We start from the raw sequence: 8,932 nt of genomic DNA, 5'->3' as shown, positions 1-8,932 counted from the left end.
ATTACAACTACTGCTCCCATCAGATGCTGTTTTAGTGATTGCCTCAGCACAGTTTTGAAAATTTATACTGGGTAAATTACAACTACTGCTATACTAAGAGCAATTTATCTAAAGGAAGTTAGGAATGTATTGTGAATCTGTGTTGGCCTCCCCCTTCTCACAAATTGTTTATCTTAGACTTTATTGCATCCCAATTTAGTGTGTGTTAGAGCTTTTGGGGTGGGGTCCCAATCAGTGAGCACAGAGACACATGTTTGTAACTTTAGATATTACTGCTCCCACAGGCTGCATAGCCGGAGGCTGCCATAGTCTGTGTTAAGATTCAAAGTGTTCTGATTATAAGTGTAAATACAATTTGATAACTAAGTCGGAGTTACGCTGCAGTTAAACTGGAGGAAAACGAAACTCAAAACCAGAACACTTTCTGAACAACAAGAAGCAACTTACTTATGTGAATGAACAAAATCAACATCTACTGCTGTATCCAGGCAACTACTTACTGCACTCACTGCTTGGACACTGCAAGTGCTCCCCTGTCTGTGTGCTGCTCTTGTTGATTGATCTTTGTTGAACAGAACACTTTGGACTGGATCAGCTCGGGTACATTGTAATTTTGTCCTCATTCATTTTGTATTGCCTTTTCCAATTGTGTCACATCTATCCACATTAATCATTTGTTTATAAACTAATTCCTGCACCCACTACTCACATACCTCTCCTTTATATATCACTTTTGGAGCTGCGCTCATACATTAGCAGCACTGTTCTTTACATGTATTTTTGAACATTTAACAACTTTAATCCACACTGACTCTATATCTCACTGTCTCTACATCACACAGCCTCCACTCCAGTTTACATCTCAATTATTACCTTGTCCACAGCATGAACACCCTTACTTCACACAACCCCCATATTCTATGTCCACATAATCCTCTACTTTATCCGTCCCTCTCTTCCCCCTCCTGTTTCCTCCACTTGCTGTTCTTCCTTTTTTTCTCTCATCAGTCTGCTTCCAACCCTCTGCTTCTTTCCCCCACTTCTCCTATACCTCCACTCTCAACCACCTCCCTCCATGGTCTTGTTACCCCACTACTAAGCCCCATTCCCTCCTCGTTCTGTCTGTCACCTCCAGGGCTGCCAAGAGAAATTCTGGGCCCGGGTACTGCAACATCCTGTGGGACCACATCATGTATGGCTGCACCCATTTGTGAGTGGGTCTAGCATGTGAGATGCACCCACTCACAGGAGCATGGCATAGCACCCAGCAGCTGGAACTAAAGTAGTCACTACTGTATTAGGATGGCGGGACAGTCCCATAATAGCTGCATTTCTTGTCAGGCTGTATATAGATGCTAAAATGTAACACACAAATTAAAGTGCTTCTACTTTACTTTGTACATCTCTCATGTAAATAACACAAACAATCTATTTTCTATCATAGAGATAGATGTATGAAGGACTTAATTTTTACATAACATCAGGTCGTCTTATACACACACATTCCGCAGCACATATCCTAACCCACTGCTCCATGCTCCTTCTTCACTATCTACCCCTCTGTGTCGCCCCTGTCTGTCTGCCCTTCCCCTTTAGAATGTAAGCTCTCACGAGCAGGGCCCTCATCCTCAAGTGCTTCTCCTCCCCCTACTTATAGTATAATTTACTCCTAACTCCCTACAATGGCACCTACCACCTGGTTGCTCATGTCCTGCTGCTTGTGTTTTGCAGCTGAGTTTATAACCTTGTCCTTGTCCTGCATTGTTTTGTATTACTATTAACTGTTTTTCTTGTGTGCTCATTTATGTACTGTGTAAGGCGCTGCGGAACCTTTGTGGCGCCATATAAATAAAGGATAATAATAATAATAATAATAATTATGCTTTCATACAGCAGTAGGGATATAGGCCCTCATTCAGAGCCGTACGCTCTGAGCAGAGCGCACGCTCTGAATGAGGGCCGGCCTCCATTTTCATGGAGCGTCCTCCTGGACGCTCGTATAGCTGTGGGTCACCACCCACAGGCTATACGAGCATGCATTGTGATGGTCGCGATTGTCGAGACCATCGCCACCATCGAATTTGCGAGCCGGAGCCTGCGGTTGAGGTTTTCAACCGCAGGCTCCGGAGTGATTTTGGCTCTATCAGAGCCAAAATCACTCCCACTGACATCACTAGTGATGTCAGTGGGCCGGCTTCTGACGGGAGGCGTTCCCGTGGGAACGCCCCCGTCAGGGAGGCACGCCCCCGGCACGCCCACCAAAGGGGGTGTGCTGTCAATCAACATTGACAGCACGCCCCCTTTGATCGAACACAACGAGCGAAGGACTTTCCTTCGCTCGTCACGTCTGGCGCATGCGCACGACGGAGCTCCCTCCGTCGTGCGCATGCTCTGTCCATAACATCGACCCACTTGCGAGCGGACAGCCGCTCGCGAGTGGGTCTGAATCAGGCCCATAGACAGTGGTTATACTGCTATGTAATCGTGTAAGGATACACATCATTAAGCTCTCATACAGCAGTAGGGATGTAGACAGTGGCTATACTGCTATGTAAGTGTGTAAGGATACACATCGTGAAGCTCTCATACAGCAGTAGGGATGTAGACATTGGCTATACTGCTATGTAAGTGTGTAAGGATACACATCATTATGCTCTCATACAGCAGTAGGGATGTAGATTGTGGCTATACAGCTATGTAAGTGTGTAAGGACACACCTCGTGAAGCTCTCATACAGCAGGTGGGATGTAGACATTGGTTATACTGCTATGTAAGTGTGTAGGGATACACATCATTAAGCTCTCATACAGCAGTAGGGATGTAGATTGTGGCTATACTGCTATGTAAGTGTGTAAGGATACACATCGAGAAGCTCTCATACAGCAGTAGGGATGTAGATGATGGCTATAATGCTATGTAAGCATGTAAGGATACACATCATTATGCTCTCATACAGCAGTAGGGATGAAGACAATGCTATACTGCTATTTAAGCGTGTAAGGATACACATCATTATGCTCTCATACAGCAGTAGAGATGTAGACAGTGGCTATACTGCTATGTAAGCATGTAAGGATACACATCATGAAGCTCTCATACAGCAGTAGGAATGTAGACAATGGCTATACTGCTATGTAAGCGTGTAAGGATACACATCATTATGCTCTCTTAAAGCAGTAGGGATGTAGACAGTGGCTATACTGCTATGTAAGTGTGTAAGGATACACATCATTATGCTCTCATATAGCAGTAGAGATTTAGGGCCTGATTCAGACCCACTCGCGAGCGGCTGTCCGCTAGCAAGTGGGTTGATGTTCTGCACTGAGCATGCGCACGACGGAGGGAGCTCCGTCGTGCGCATGCGTCAGACGCGTCGAGCGAAGGACTTTCCTTCGCTCGTTGTGTCTGACCAAAGGGGGTGTGCTGTCGATGTTGATTGACAGCACGCCCCCTTTGGTGGGCGTGCCAGGGGCGTGCCTCCCTGACGGGGGCGTTCCCAAGGGAACGCCTACCGTCAGAAGCCGGCCCACTGACATCACTAGTGATGTCAGTGGGAGTGATTTTGGCTCTGATAGAGCCAAAATCACTCCGGGCCATGCTGTTGAAAACCTCAACTGCAGGCTCCTGCTCGCAGTTTCGATGGTCGCGATGGTCAAGACCATCGCGGCCATCAAACTGCACGATCGTATAGGCTGTGGGTGGTGACCCCCAGCTATACGAGCGTCCAGGAGGATGCTCCATAGTTATGGAGGACGGCCCTCATTCAGAGCGTGCGCTCTGCTCAGAGCGTACGGCTCTGAATGAGGGCCTTAGACAGTGGCTATACTGTTATGTAAGAATGTAGTGATACACATCATTAAGCTCTCATACAGCAGTAGGGATATAGACAGTGGCTATCCTGCTATGTAAGCGTGTAAGGATACACATCATTAAGCTCTCATACAGCAGTATGGATGTAGACATTGGCTATACTGCTATTGAAGCGTGTAAGGATATACATCATTATGCTCTCATACAGCAGTAGGGATGTAGACAGTGGCTATACTGCTATGTAAGCGTGTAAGGATACACATCATTAAGCTCTCATACGGCAGTAGGGATGTAGACAGTGGTTATACAGCTATGTAAGCGTGTAAGGATATACATCAATAAGCTCTCATACAGCAGTAGAGATATAGACAGTGGCTATACTGCTATGTAAGCGTGTAAGGATACACATCATTAAGCTCTCATACAGCAGTAGTGATGTAGACAGTGGCTATACTATTATGTAAGCGTGTAAGGATACACATCATTAAGCTCTCATACAGCAGTAGTGATGTAGACAGTGGCTATACTATTATGTAAGCGTGTAAGGATACACATCATGAAGCTCTCATACAGCAGTAGGGATGTAGACATTGGCTATACTGCTATGTAAGTGTGTAAGGATAAACATAATTAAGCTCTCATACAGCAGTAGGGATGTAGACAGTGGCTATACTGCCTGTAAGTGTGTAAGGATACACATCATTAAGCTCTCATACAGCAGTAGTGATGTAGACAGTGGCTATACTATTATGTAAGCGTGTAAGGATACACATCATTAAGCTCTCATACAGCAGTAGTGATGTAGACAGTGGCTATACTATTATGTAAGCGTGTAAGGATACACATCATGAAGCTCTCATACAGCAGTAGGGATGTAGACATTGGCTATACTGCTATGTAAGTGTGTAAGGATAAACATAATTAAGCTCTCATACAGCAGTAGGGATGTAGACAGTGGCTATACTGCCTGTAAGTGTGTAAGGATACACATCATTAAGCTCTCATACAGCAGTAGGGATGTAGACAATGACTATACTGCTATGTAAGCGTGTAAGGATACACATCATTATGTTCTCATACAACAGTAGAGATGTAGACAGTGGCTATACTGCAATGTAAGCGTGTAAGGATACACATCATTAAGCTCTGATAAAGCAGTAGGGATGTAGACAGTGGCTATACTGCAATGTAAGCGTGTAAGGATACACATCATTATGCTCTCATACAGCAGTAGGGATGTAGACAATGGCTATACTGCTATGCAAGCGTGTAAGGATACACATCATTATGCTCTCATACAGCAGTAGGGATGTAGACAGTGGCAATACTGCTATGTAAGCATGTAAGGGTAAACATCATTATGCTCTCATACAGCAGTAAGGATGTAGACAGTGGCTATACTGCTATGTAAGCGTGTAAGGATACACATCATTAAGCTCTCATACAGCAGTAGGGATGTAGACAGTGGCTATACTGCTATGTAAGCGTGTAAGGGTAAACATCATTATGCTCTCATACAGCAGTAGGGATGTAGACAGTGGCTATACTGCTATGTAAGTGTGTAAGGATTCACATCATTAAGCTCTAATACAGTAGTAGGGTTGTAGACAGTGGCTATACTGCTATGTAAGCGTGTAAGGATATACATCATTAAGCTCTCATACAGCAGGTGGGAGGTAGACAGTGGCTATACTGCTATGTAAGCGTGTAAGGAAACACATCATTGAGCTCTCATACAGCAGTAGGGATGTAGACATTGGCTATACTGCTATGTAAGCGTGTAAGGATTCACATCTTTAAGCTCTCATACAGCAGTAGAGATGTAGGCAATGGCTATACTGCTATGTAAGTGTGTAAGGATTCACATCATTGAGCTCTCATACAGCAGTAGGGATGTAGACATTGGCTATACTGCTATGTAAGCGTGTAAGGATTCACATGTTTAAGCTCTCATACAGCAGTAGGGATGTAGACAGTGGCTATACTGCTATGTAAACGTGTAAGGATACACATCATTAAGCTCTCATACAACAGTAGGGATGTAGACAGTGGCTATACTGCTATGTAAGCATGTAAGGATACACATCATTATGCTCTCATACAGCAGTAGAGAAGTAGACAGTGGCTATACAGCTATATAAGCCTGTAAGTATACACATCATGAAGAACTCATACAGCAGTAGGGATGTAGACAGTGGCTATACTGCTATGTAAACGTGTAAGGATACACATCATTAAGCTCTCATACAACAGTAGGGATGTAGACAGCGGCTATACTGCTATGTCAGCATGTAAGGATACAAATCATTATGCTCTCATACAGCAGTAGGGATGTAGACAGTTGCTATACTGCTATGTAAGCGTGTAAGGATAAACATCATTATGCTCTCATACAGCAGTAGGGATGTAGACAGTGCCTATACTGCTGTGTAAGGATATACATCATTATGCTCTCATACAGCAGTAGGGATGTAGACAGTGGCTATACTGCTATGTAAGCGTGTAAGGATTCATATCATTAAGCTCTAATACAGCAGTAGGGTTGTAGACAGTGGCTATACAGCTATGTAAGCATGTAAGGATTCATATCATTAAGCTCTAATACAGCAGTAGGGATGTAGACAGTGGCTATACTGCTATGTAAGCGTGCAAGGATACACATCATTAAGCTCTCATTCAGCAGTAGGGATGTAGACAGTGGATATACTGCTATTTAAGCGTGTAAGGATACACATCATTAAGCTCTCATACAGCAGTAGAGATGTAGACAGTGGCTATACTGCTATGTAAGCGTGCAAGGATACACATCATTAAGCTCTCATTCAGCAGTAGGGATGTAGACAGTGGATATACTGCTATTTAAGCGTGCAAGGATACACATCATTAAGCTCTCATTCAGCAGTAGAGATGTAGACCGTGGCTATACTGTGATGTAAGCGTGTAAGGATACACATCATTATGCTCTCATTCAGCAGTAGAGATGTAGACAGTGGCTATACTGCTATGTAAGCGTGTAAGGTTATACATCATTAAGCTCATACAGCAGTAGAGATGTAGACAGTGGCTATACTGCTATGTAAGCGTGTAATGAAACACATCATTATGCTCTCATACAGCAGTAGGGATGTAGACAGTGGCTATACTGCTATGTAACCATGTAAGGATACACATCATTAAGCTCTCATACAGCAGTAGGGATGTAGACAGTGGCTATACTGCTATGTAAGCGTGTAAGGATACACATCATTATGCTCTCATACAGCAGTAGGGATGTAGACAGTGGCTATACTGCTATGTAAGTGTGTAAGGATATATGCCACCCTTCATAGAAACGCCACCCTTTAAGGATATAAATGTCTTCGAGCTGGTGGAAAACAACGTCCTGTATATTTTAAATTATCAGTATACAGTTGGATTTTGTCCCATTAAACTTATAACTTGCTTCTGCAAAAGAAACACAATTGTTAATATTTCTTATTGAAGTTTAAAATAACTTTGAATATAACCACAGATCACTGTTAGATAAGGAACGAGTCATCTGTAAGAACAAAAAAATTGCAGATTATTCATCAAATATTGTAAACTGTGATTTTTTTTTTTTAATATTACCCTTTTTTTTAAAAAGCACTAAGTAGATATAGCGTATATACTAAAAAGTATATTTCACAACATTCTTTTATTAGTACCCTGGCTGAGGTACAAAATAAACCTATGATGTAAGAATACAGACACAGTCACATGCTCTGAGATAGTTAAAGCATTTCTTTGAAACAAAACTTTTTTTTTTCTTCTCCTCGGTGCAGTTTCTCGATCTGGGAGGGGTACACAGAGAGAGTGATACTCACACTGACGTACAAAGTACACAGACAGACAGTTTCTCACTCTGAAAATATTGAAAGAACAAGTTAAACAGTTTGTCTTTACAAAAGTTTACAATCCTGTTCTGTACATAGGAAGTATATAGGATGATATTTATTAAACCCCTCTAATATAGATGAAGTATCTACACTCTTCTCATATCAGTCCTAATACTCCACAGAAACAGCATTCTCTTCCTATACAATCATTATAATCCCTAGGTTTTCAAGACACATCCCTTCTTGATTGACATCCTACTTATATAATCATTCTTACACTGTGCACTTTTCTTATTCTACCTCCATTCTTAGCAAACTAATCTGCTCCTTTGGTTTTCAGTATCATCTGTATGCAGACAATACTCAAATTCTCCCTATTCTCCCCAGATTTGTCACTAACTGCGCTCATCTGTGTCACTGTATATCTCTCCACCATTACATCTTGGAATGTCATCTTGCCACCTCAAAATTAATATATATACAACAGAATTTATTATATATTTACCAGCCAATAATAGTTACCATCTTGATATTTCTATAACTTGACAACTCGACAATCAACCCTACTTCACAAGCTCGCTGCCTAGCTGTCATCCTTGACTATAAACTGTCCTTTGTTCCTCACATTCAATCTGTCTCTAAATCCTGTTACATACATCTAAAAAACATAGCCAGAATTCCACCATATCTTACCCAAGACAATTCAACACATTTAACACATGCAGTTATTATTTCCAGCATTGACTATTGTAATAGTCTCCTTACTGGTTTGGTATAACGTAGCATTAAACATTTGGCTTATGGTCATTAATAACATCAACACTATTTATCTCAAAAATCACATTTCTCTAAAAATTAGCTGTTTCCAAACTTTCTCTATTGGTTTATGTATCAATGATAATGTAATAAATCTATAAGCCTTTATAGTTCTCTTGCTTTTGTAAACCTGGGCCTGATTCAGAGCCGGACGCTATGACCAGAGCGCTCGCTCTGAATCAGGGCCCTCCTACCTCAACTTGGAGCGGCCTCTTGGACGCTCGCATAGCTGTGGGTTACCTCCCACAGCTATAGCGAGCGTCCATGATGATGGTCGCGATGGTCAAGACCATTGTGACCATCGGGCTTGCGACGAGACCCTGCGGTAGGGTCTCGCTGCCGCAAGCCCTGGAGTGATTTTGGCTCTATCAGAGCCAAAATCACTCCCACTGACATCACTACTGATTTCAGTGGGGCCAGCCCCAGACCGGCCGGCCCCAGATGGTAGG

Source organism: Taudactylus pleione, unplaced genomic scaffold (genome assembly GCF_031769625.1).
Source record: "Taudactylus pleione unplaced genomic scaffold, aTauple2 ptg000762l, whole genome shotgun sequence".
NCBI classification, from domain to species: domain Eukaryota; kingdom Metazoa; phylum Chordata; class Amphibia; order Anura; family Myobatrachidae; genus Taudactylus; species Taudactylus pleione.
This window is presented reverse-complemented; position numbering follows the sequence as displayed.